Below are 12,006 nucleotides of genomic sequence, written 5' to 3'. Positions count from 1 at the left end.
CAAAGCGGAGGGTGGAGGGATGTGCCTCCTCATCAACTCCTCCTGGTGCTTGGATGAAAAATGAAAATCGCTTATTGTCACAAGTAGGCTTCAAATGAAGTTACTGTGAAAAGCCCCTAGTCGCCACATTCCACCGCCTGTTCGGGGAGGCTGTTACGGGAATTGAACCGTGCTGCTGGCCTGCCTTGGTCTGCTTCCAAAGCCAGCGATTTAGCCCTGTGCTAAACAGCCCCTTGTGGCGACCCTGGCGACCTACTGCTCCCAGACCTGGAATATCTGACCGTGAAGTGCCGCCCATATTATCTCCCACTTGAGTTCACTTCAGGCATTATCACAGCGGTCTACATCCCACACCAGGCAGAAGTGAGGAAGGCGCTGGGCGAACTATACACAGTTAGAAACAATCCGGAGGCCTTGTTCATCATGGCCGGAGACTTCAACAAGGCCAACCTCAAGAGTGTACTGTCAAAATTCCACCAGTACATCTCCTGTCCAACCAGGGGCGACAGCACTCTTGACCACTGCTACTCAAAAATCAAGGGCGCCTACCGTTCCATCCCCTGACCGCACTTTGGGAAATCAGACCATAAGATGATGCTCCTTCTCCCGGCATACAAGCAGAAACTCAAGCAGGAGAATCCAGCTAAGAAGGTTGTGCAGTGCTGGTCCGAGGAGACAGAAGAGCTCTTAGACAGAAGTGACTGCTTAGAGACAGTGGACTGGTCCATATTTAAGAACTCAGCGACCAACTTAAATGAGTATGCCACCACCGTCACAGACTTCATCAGCAAATGTGTGGACGACTGTGTGCCCAAGAAAGTAGTTCCCCAACCGGAAACCATGGCTCAATCGCGAGATTGACTCCCTACTGAAGGACAGATCTGAGGCGTTCAAAGCAGACGACCCTGACCTATACAAGAAATCTAGGTATGACCTCCGCAAAGCCATCCGGAATGCCAAGAGAGAATATCAAACCAAGCTAGAGTCACAGACAGACTCTCGGCGGTTGTGGCAAGGACTAAACAACATAACGGGCTACAAAGCGAAGTCGAACAGTATCTCTGGCAGCAGCGCACACCTCCCCGATGAACTCAATGCATTCTATGCTCGGTTTGAGCAGGTAACCAACAATCCGCTGGCGAGTGCCCCAGCAGCCCATAATTCACCCATACCCACCATCACAGCTTCCGAAGTCAGATCGGCCTTCCTGAAAGTGAACCCTCAGAAGGCGACGGGTCCGGACGGGATCCCTGGTCATGCACTCAGAGCCTGCGCGGACCAGCTGGCAGAGGTATTCGCGGACATCTTTAACCTGTCCCTACTCCACTCTGAGGTCCCCACCTGCTTCAAGAAGACCACCATCATACAGGTACCAAAGAAGAACCAGGCAACGTGCCTCAATGACTACCATCCAGTGGCCCTGACTTCAGTCGTAATGAAGTGCTTTGAGAGGTTGATCATGAAGCGCATCACCTCCATACTCCCAGAACGCCTTGATCCGCTGCAATTCGCATACCGCTGCAACCGGTCCACATCAGACGCCATTTCCCTGGCTCTACACTCATCCCTGGAGCATCTCGAAAACAAGGACTCCTACATCAGACTCCTATTTATTGACTACAGCTCTGCCTTCAACACCATAATCCCAGTCAAGCTCATATCAAAGCTCCAAAACTGAGGACTTGGCTCCCCACTCTGCAACTGGATCCTCGATTTTCTGACCAACAGACCGCAATCAGTAAGAATGAACAACAACACCTCCTCCACAATAGTCCTCAACACCGGCGCCCCGCAAGGCTGCGTACTTAGCCCCCTACTCTACTCCCTGTACACACACGACTGCATGGCAAAACTTGGTCCCAACTCCATCTACAGGTTTGCTGACGATACGACCATAGTGGGCCGGATCTCGAATAACGACGAGTCAGAATACAGGCGGGAGATAGAGAACCTAGTGGAGTGGTGTAGCGACAACAATCTCTCCCTCAATGCCAGCAAAACTAAAGAGCTGGTCATTGACTTCAGGAAGCAAAGTACTGTACACACCCCTGTCAGCATCAACGGGGCTGAGGTGGAGATGGTTAGCAGTTTCAAATTCCTAGGGGTGCACATCTCCAAACATCTGTCCTGGTCCACCCACGTCGATGCTACCATCAAGAAAGCACAACAGCGCCTATACTTCCTCAGGAAACGAAGGAAATTCGGCATGTCCACATTAACCCTTACCAACTTTTACAGATGCACCACAGAAAGCATCCTATCGGGCTGCATCACAGCCTGGTATGGCAACTGCTCGGCCCAGGACCGCAAGAAACTTCAGAGAGTCGTGAACACCGCCCAGTCCATCACACGAACCTGCCTCCCATCCATTGACTCCATCTACACCTCCCGCTGCCTGGGGAAAGTGGGCAGTATAATCAAAGACCCCTCCCACCCGGCTTACTCACTCTTCCAACTTCTTCCATCGGGCAGGAGATACAGAAGTCTGAGAACACGCACTAACAGACTCAAAAACAGCTTCTTCCCCCCTGTTACCAGACTCCTAAATGACCCTCTTATGGACTGACCTCATTAACACTACACCCCTGTATGCTTTATCCGATGTCAGTGCTTATGTAGTTACATTGTATATGTTGTGTTGCCCTATTATGTATTTTCTTTTCTTCCCAAGTATTTAATGATCTGTTGAGCTGCTCGCAGAAAAATACTTTTCACTGTACCTCACGTGACAATAAACAAATCCAATCCAATCCAAATATATTCATATTTTTGGTAAGAGTCATCAGATGCATTTTTTTTCTTTTACTGCATTGCAACTCTGCACATCAGGGAGAGCTTTTTGGTATCTGAGTTCCAGCGTTTCTGTGTTTAAGTGATCCGAATGCCAATGCAATAGTTCGCAGAGCAATAGTTTGCATAGCTTAATTGGGATTCATGTTCACTTTAAAATTTCTTTTAGGCCATCTTTTGCGATCAGCAAGTACAAGTGGGCTAAACAGCTGGCTTGTAATGCAGAACAATGCTAGCAGCACGGGTTCAATTCCTGTAACGGCCTCCCCGAACAGGCGCCGGAATGTGGCGACTAGAGCCGTTTCACAGTAACTTCATGGAAGCCTACTTGTGACAATAAGCGATTGTTATTATTATTATTATTATTAGAATATATGCCTGCCACTGCAATCCACCTGCTCCCTCCTGTTGGACTGCTAGGTAGAGGGTGGAGAGCCCATCTTCATTTTGATGATCGGAACTGAGAATCAACAGTGTTCTTTTGCTGCAGGTGGAAGTTTCGTAGTACCAGAGATAAATCCCAATTGTACATTTCTGAGCCAGTCTCCATAATCTAAAGACCAGCAAGGAAGGAATCATAGAATTTCCACAGTGAAGAAGGAGGCCATTCAGCCCATCGAGTCTGCATCGACACTCTGAAAGAGCACCCTACCTAGGCCCACACGCCCGCCCTATCCTCGTAACCCCACCTAACCCACACATCCCTGGAGACTAATGGGTGGCATGGTAGAACAGTGGTTAGCACTGTTGCTTCACAGCGCCAGGGTCCCAGGTTCAATTCCCGGCTTGGGTCACTATCTGTGCGGAGTCTGCACGTTCTCCTTGTGTCTGCGTGGGTTTCCTCCGGGTGCTCCAGTTTCCTCCCACAAGTCCCAAAGACATGCTTGTTAGGTGAATTGGACATTCTGAATCCTCCCTCAATGTACCTGAACAGGCGCTGGAATCCACCTAACCTGCACACCTTTGGATTGTGGGAGGAAACCGGAGAACCCAGAGGAAACCCATGCAGTCACGGAGTGAAAGTGCAAACTCCACACAGTCTGTGAACCAAAAATGGAATTCAACCCGGGTGCCTGCCACTGTGTGGCAGCCGCGCTAACCACAGTGCCATCGTGCCACCCAAGGCTTGTTCCTTGGTCTGTGCTTCGATTAGCTGACCTTCATTAGTCGTGGAAAGCTCACTGAAAATAGTCTTCATACCCTTGGGTTTAAAAAGAGAAAAAAAATCAGCCATCATTCCACTGCTATATCACTACACATCAGGTCCTGTTAAAAACAAACTTCCACAAACGACATGAACTCTCCCTATTGTTAGAAAACCTACCCACACATGCAATGAAGACTCACATATCAGTGAACAATGATCATTTGGATGAGATAGCAGAGGCTACCATATGAAACCACGCTCCTTCAGGAGAGGGGAGAAGGGTTGACTATAGAGGAGAGAAAACATTATATGTGTCTGAAATAAAACCGGAAAGCCGTGGAAAAACGTAGCTAGTCTGCCAGCATCTGTGGCGAGAGAAACAGTTAACAACTTTTCCGGTCCGTATGACTCCTCTCCAGAAGCACCCGCTGGCCGAAATTCTCTGGCCATTCCTGTTGGTGTGATCTTCCGGTTCCACAGTAACCCCCGCTCGGGTTCCCTGACAGCAGAAGGTGCGGACAATGGGAAACCCGTTAACAGCGGCGGAACTGGAAAATCTCCCCCTCTGCTTTTATTGCAGATCTCCAGCATCCACAATATTCTCCTTTTATTCTCTTTACCTGTTCTCACTGTTTAAATAAATGAACAGTTAATTAACAGTAAATTAAGTTAACTTGCGCGCTGGATATAATGAATTTGTAGTGTGGGTGAATTGTACGGAGCCAATAATGTAGACATGACATTTTACATGAATTGATTGTTCCTCTTTTTGTCTCCTATTGTCACAGACAGTTAAAAACATCAATCACGTTCTAAACAATGAGCAAATTGAAATTGTAAAGACAATTTGCAGACGACATTTCCAAATAGTCATGTCACAGGAAAGACAAGAGGAAGGAATTGTTTAGTGGTTTTAGTGGCTGTTCGCATTCACTGTTCTGTTTCTGTGTTACATCCATTTGTAAACCTTTTTTAAAAAAATAATTTTTATTAAAGGTTTTCATAAAATATCAATAACAAAATGAGAAAGAAAAAAGAACCCAACAGGGTTAAGTACAAAACACAATCTAAAAAAGCAACCCCCCAAACCTCTCCTCCCCTGTACATAAATAATAAATTAACATTAACACCCCAACTTAACACAACAGGTGTATACACCCCCTCAGACCCTCCAGTGTAAATAACAAACAAAAATAAAGTAACCCCCCCCCCCGAGCTGCTGCTGCCATTGACCAATGTCTATTGTTCGGCCAGAAAGTCTAAGAACGGTTGCCACCGCCTAAAGAACCCTTGTACCGACCCTCTCAAGGCGAATTTCACCCTCTCCAATTTAATGAACCCTGCCATATCGCTGATCCAGGGTTCCACGCTTGGGGGCCTCGCATCTTTCCACTGAAGGAGAATCCTTCGCCGGGCTACGAGGGACGCAAAGGCCAGAATTCTGGCCTCTTTCGCCTCCTGCACTCCCGGCTCCTCTGCCACCCCAAATATTGCGAGCCCCCAGCCCGGTCTGACCCTGGATCCTACAACCCTCGACACTGTCCTCGCTACGCCCTTCCAAAATTCCTCCAGCGCTGGGCATGCCCAGAACATATGGGTGTGACTTGCTGGGCTCCCTGAACACACCTGTCCTCACCCCCAAAGAACCGGCTCATCCTTGTCCTGGTCATGTGTGCCCTGTGCAGCACCTTAAACTGTATGAGGCTGAGCCTCGCGCACGAAGAGGAAGAATTCACCCTCCCTAGAGCATCTGCCCACGTCCCCTCTTCGATCTCCTCTCCCAACTCCTCCTCCCACTTACCTTTCAACTCCACCACCGAGGCCTCCTTCTCCTCCTGCATCACCTGGTACGTTTCCGAGATCTTCCCATTCCCACCCCCCCCCCCCCCGAGAGCACCCTGTCCTGTACAGTGTGTGGCAGTAGCCGCGGGAATTCTGCCACCTGCTGTCTGGCAAGCGCCCTTACCTGTAAGTACCTGAAGGTGTTCCCTGGGGGGGAGCCCGTACTTCTCCTCCAGCTCACCCAAGCTCGCGAACTTCCCATCCACAAACAGGTCCCCCAACGTTTGTATCCCTGCCCTGTGCCACCCCGAAAACCCTCCACCTGTTCTTCCTGGGGTGAACCGGTGGTTCCCCCGTAATGGGGTCCATGACGAGGCCCCAACTTCCCCCCTATGCCGCCTCCACTGCCCCCAAATTTTGAGGGCCGCCACCACCACCGGGCTCGTGGTATACCTCCTTGGAGGGAGTGGCAGCGGCGCCGTTGCCAGCGCCCCCAGATTCGTACCCACACAGGACGCCGTCTCCAGCCTCTTCCATGCAGCCCCCTCCCCCTCCATCACCCACTTGCGCACCATCGTCGCATTGGCGGCCCAGTAGTACCCACAGAGGTTGGGCAGCGCGAGCCCCCCCCTATCTCTACTCTGCTCCAGGAACACCCTTCTCACCCTCGGAGTCCCTCGTGCCCACACAAACCCCATTATACTCCTGTTAACCCGCCTGAAAAAAGCCTTCGGGATAAACACGGGGAGGCACTGGAACAGGAACAAAAACCTTGGGAGCACCGTCATTTTGATTGACTGCACCCTACCCGCCAAGAACAGTGGCAACGCGTCCCACCTCTTGAACTCCTCCTCCATTTGCTCCACCAGCCTTGTAAAGCTAAGCCTATGCAGGGCCCCCCAGCTCCTGGCCACCTGGACCCCAAAATATCTGAAGCTCCTCTCCACCCTTTTTAGTGGGAGCTCGCCAATTCCCCTCTCCTGGTCCCCTAGCTGAACTACGAACAGCTCGCTCTTCCCCATATTGAGCTTGTACCCCGAAAAGTCCCCGAATTCCCTAAGGATCCTCATTACCTCTGGCATTCCTCCCACCGGGTCCGCCACATACAGCAGCAATCCATTTGCAAACCTGTAGTGCAAATTTCTGTTTAAGTGGTGGCAGTTTAGTACTGTGAAAAGTTACTGTGAAAATCCCCTAGCCGTCACACTCCGGCGCCTGTTCGGGGACACTGAAGGAGAATTCAGAATGTCCAAATTATCTAACAAGCACGTCTTTCAGGACTTGTGGGAAGAAACCGGAGCACCCAGAGGAAACCCACGCAGACACGGGAAGGACGTGCAGACTCCACACAGACAGTGACCCAAGCCGGGAATTGAACCCGGGTCCCTGGCACTGTGAAGTAACAGTGCTACCCACTGTGCTACCATGCCGCCCTTACTGGTGCACAAACTGAATTAGTAACGGAGATATGTGTGAGTTTAGCTCGCCTGTTTTCTGGTGATGCTGCTTGTATGGTCTAATATAAGATGGAATGCGGATTAAGCATTCTCAGAATCTCCGATGAAATCCAGATTATTAAAAGAATGCTAGAATGATGCAGCACCGAAGGAAAGCATTCGCCCCGTTGTGTCTGGATTATTTCCTCTTGGTAAATTGCAGTCTTCATTTATTCTAGAAAATAAATGTATCAGTTTTATTCAGACTCGGGTCTCTCCCTGGTCTCAGTGTAGATAAAAGACAGTTTTCAGCCCTCTCGGTTACACTTTGGACTGAACCCACTTACTTTATTATTCCCCTATTAGCATTAAAACCTTTACATGGCAGTAGCTGATTACAAGATTAGCACCTACCTTTAGGATCACATTTTCTCTCCTCTCATTAACACCAGTCTCATGGAATTGTGGGCCAGATAATAGGTTGGCTGATTTCCAGAAGGTGACCTATATCTGAGTCAACTGAGTTTTCTGCCAATGCCATGCATGTACCATTGTACTGTTTTACTTCATGACGTCAAACACTTGGTAATATAACTACAAAGTGTTTTTCTTAGAATTGCAAAGTGTGGTTAGAAGATAATTTGAATCATTACATCTTCCACACCCCTGGGACATTTGAATTAAGAAGGCTTGATCATTTCAATTTAGTTTTGAGTGACTTTGTCTAGCTGATCTCGGCAGAAAACCTAACGAAGAACAATCGGGTAATTCTCTCATTCAGATATCATATCTTAACCTCAGTTCAGTATCCTGATAGGGCGGCACGTGGCACAGTGGTTAGCATTGCTGCCTACGGTGCTGAGGACCCGGGGTCGAATCCCGGCCCTGGGCACATTCCGTGTGGTGTTTGTACATTCTCCCCCTGTCTGCGTGGGTTTCATCCCCACAACCCAAAGATGTGCAGGTTAGGTGGATTGGTGATGCTAAATTGCCCCTTAATTGGAAACAAAATAATTGGATACTCTAAATTTCAAAAAAAGAAGAAAAAAAATGTTCAGCATCCTGAGGTTTCAGACGAATCCCGATACTTTTTCTCTCCCATATCACAATTTTAATGATAGTTTTGATCATTTGCAACTATGCAGAAAATTGATTAGTTGGTGTTATAAACCGCACAAGATCTACAGGGTAGAAGCATTTAGTCTCCCTGTGAGCCTTGTTGAGTACGAGCTCCCCCGCTGAGAGGGTGAGGAGCCATTGGACACTCTAATAGCCATTGATATAAAAGTTGGCCAGGATTGGAACCGCCACTTCATACCCAGCTGGGATCTGAAGAGTATGGTACATATTATTATTTTGTAATAAAACTAGTTTCCCGTTATCCACCCACGTCCGACTCGTCTGTGGTCATTAAACTGGTAATGAGGATTAAAATGGAGTTACCGTCAACATGGCTGACCATCAGATGAACAACCACCTCCTCTGCACTCCAAGACTCTCCAGGCAAAGGGCAGGAAAGGGTGTGCAGGAACTCCAGGGTGTAGAGGTGACCACTGTAGGCTGTGCCCCTTCCTGGCGAGCAGCACTCCTTGGAAAGGCATCTCTCCCTGGTCCGAGTACCTTAGAGGCCTGGTCCGTTGGCCTAGGACCAAGGCAACCAGACTTGACACCCTCCCCGAGTCAGTAGAAGGGGAGCCCAGGCATGTGAACACAGGAACTGCAGGAAATGCAAATCCCAAGCAGCTAACAGCCCCATCTCTCTAACAGAGGCAGGCACCAGCCCAGAGCCCGTACTTTTTACATTGAACACCAGCATGAGGAATGTCTGCAATTAAATTGTATCTCAGCGCCCAGAGTGAGCCCCATCAGGATCACCATACGAGTCAATGGTCACCCTTTAGAGATGGAACTAGATACTGGTGCCACAGTTTTGGTCATTGGGTGGTAGATCTTTGATGACATAAAAAATGGAATACAACAATTGAATCTGCAGGACATAAAGGCGAGGTTGGCAACACATACTGGTGAGCCGCTTGCCATTGTGGGGACCATGATACCCCAGTGATTTATGGGCAGTAATCAGTGAGGCTCCCACTAATTGTAGTAAAGGTTCATCGCTCCAGCCTATTAGGCTGCGACTGGTTGGAGCACCCCCACCTGAACTGGCAACAAATCTTTTGGATGGGGACAGAAGGCCGATACGAGGTGATGGGGAATCTCCCCAAGGTTTTCCAGACAGGTCTAGGAAAGATTAAGCAGACCATGGTGAAGATACAGATGAATCTGGAAGTGCAGTCAAAATATTTCAGGGCCCACGAGGTTCCTTATGGACTATTGGAAACGTTTAACACTGAATTGAACCAATTAAAATGCCTCGTCATTATTAAACTGGTATGTTTCGCGATTGGGCAGCACCTGTGGTTCCCGTGCTTAAACCAGACAAGACAGTTAGGCTCTGTGGCAACTACAAGCTGACAGTGAATAAGGCTTCCAGGCTGGACAGATACCTGATGCCATGAAGATTTATACGCTAAGCTGGTTGGGGTCATTCATTCACGAACCTCAACATGAGCCATGCGTATCTGCAGCTCGATCTGGACCCCGCATCACGGAAATATTTCACTATCAACATCCATAGGGGCTCACCTGATGAAGGAGCCATGCTCCGAAAGCTAGTGATTCCAAATAAACCTGTTGGACTTTTACCTGGTGTTGTAAGGCTTCTTACTAAAAAAAACAGGAGTGGGCATGGAAAAAGCAACAGGAAGAAACATAGAACATAGAACATAGAACATTACAGCACAGTACAGGCCCTTCAGCCCTCGATGTTGCGCCGACCTGTGAATCCACTCTAAAGCCCATTTCCACTATTCCCTTATCGTCCATATGTCTATCCAATGACCATTCGAATACCCTTAGTGTTGGCGAGTCCACTACTGTTGCAGGCAGGGCATTCCACACCTTTACTACTCTCTGAGTAAAGAACCTACCTCTGACGTCTGTCTTATATCTCTCTCCCCTCAAGTTCAAGCTATGTCCCTCGTGCTAGACATCACCATCCGAGGAAAAAGGCTCTCACTGTCCACCCTATCCAATCCTCTGATCATCTTGTGTGCCTCAATTAAGTCACCTCTTAACCTTCTTCTCTCTGACGAAAACAGCCTCAAGTCCCTCAGCCTTTCCTCATAAGATCTTCCCTCCATACCAGGCAACATTCTGGTAAATCTCCTCTGCACCCTTTCCAATGCTTCCACATCCTTCCTATAATGCGGTGACCAGAATTGCACGCAATCCTCTAAATGCGGCCGCACCAGAGCTTTGTACAGCTGCAACATGACCTCATGGCTCCGAAACTCAATCCCTCTACCAATAAAAGCGAACACAGTACGCCTTCTTAACAACCCTCTCAACCTGGGTGGCAACTTTCAGGGATCTATGTACATGGACACCGAGATCTCTCTGCTCATCCACACTGCCAAGAATCTGACCATTAGCCCAGTACTCTGTCTTCCTGTTATTCCTTCCAAAATGAATCACCTCACAGTTTTCTGCATTAAACTCCATTTGCCACCTCTCAGCCCAGTGCTGCAGCTTATCTATGTCCCTCTGTAACTTGTAACATCCTTCCGCACTGTCCACAACTCCACCGACTTTAGTGTCATCTGCAAATTTACTCACTCATCCTTCTACACCCTCCTCCAGGTCATTTATAAAAATGACAAACAGCAGTGGCCCCAAAACAGATCCTTGTGGTACACCACTAGTAATTGGACTCCAGTCTGAACACTACCCATCAACCACCACCCTTTGTCTTCTTCCAGCTAGCCAATTTCTGATCCAAACTGCTAAATCTCCCTGAATCCCATGCTTCCGTATTTTCTGCAGTAGCCTACCGTGGGGAACCTTATCAAATGCTTTACTGAAATCCATATACACCACATCAACTGCTTTACCCTCATCCACCTGTTTGGTCACTTTCTCAAAGAACTCAATAAGGTTTGTGAGGCACGACCTACCCTTCACGAAACCGTGTTGACTATGTCTAATCAAATTATTCCTTTCCAGATGATTATACACCCTATCTCTTATAAACCTTTCCAAGATTTTGCCCACAGCAGAAGTAAGTCTATAGTTACCGGGGTTGTCTCTACTCCCATTCTTGAACAAGGGGACAACATTTGCTATCCTCCAGTCTTCTGGCACTATTCCTGTTGACAAAGATGACTTAAACATCAAAGCCAAAGGCTCAGCAATCTCCTCCCTAGCTTCCCAAAGAAACCTAGGATAAATCCCATCCGGCCCAGGGGACTTATCTATTTTCACCCTTTCCAGAATTGTTAACACCTCCTCCTTATGAATCTCAAGCCCTTCTAGTCTAGTAGCCTGAATCTCAGTATTCTCCTCGACAATATTGTCTTTTTCCTGTGTGAATACTGACGAAAAATATTCATTTAGCACCTCTCCTATTTCCTCGGACTCCAAGCATAACTTCCCACTACTGTCCTTGACTGGCCCTACTCATACCCTAGTCATTCTTTTATTCCTGACATATCTATAGAAAGCTTTAGGGTTATCCTTGATCCTACCTGCCAAAGACTTCTCATGCCCCCTCCTGGCTCTTCTTAGCTCTCTCTTTAGGTCCTTCCTAGCTAACTTGCAACTCTCAAGCACCCTAACTGAACCTTCATGTCTCATCTTTACATAAGCCTCCTTCTTCCTCTTGACAAGTGTTCCGACTGCCTTAGTAAACCACGGTTCCCTTGCTCGACCACTTCCTCCCTGCCTGACAGGTACATACTTATCAAGGACACCCAGTAGCTGTTCCTTGAACAAACTCCACATTTCCATTGT

This window comes from Scyliorhinus torazame, chromosome 4, assembly GCF_047496885.1.
Source record: "Scyliorhinus torazame isolate Kashiwa2021f chromosome 4, sScyTor2.1, whole genome shotgun sequence".
NCBI lineage: Eukaryota > Metazoa > Chordata > Chondrichthyes > Carcharhiniformes > Scyliorhinidae > Scyliorhinus > Scyliorhinus torazame.
The sequence above is the reverse complement of the archived record's forward strand: the minus strand, read 5'-3'. Positions refer to the sequence as shown.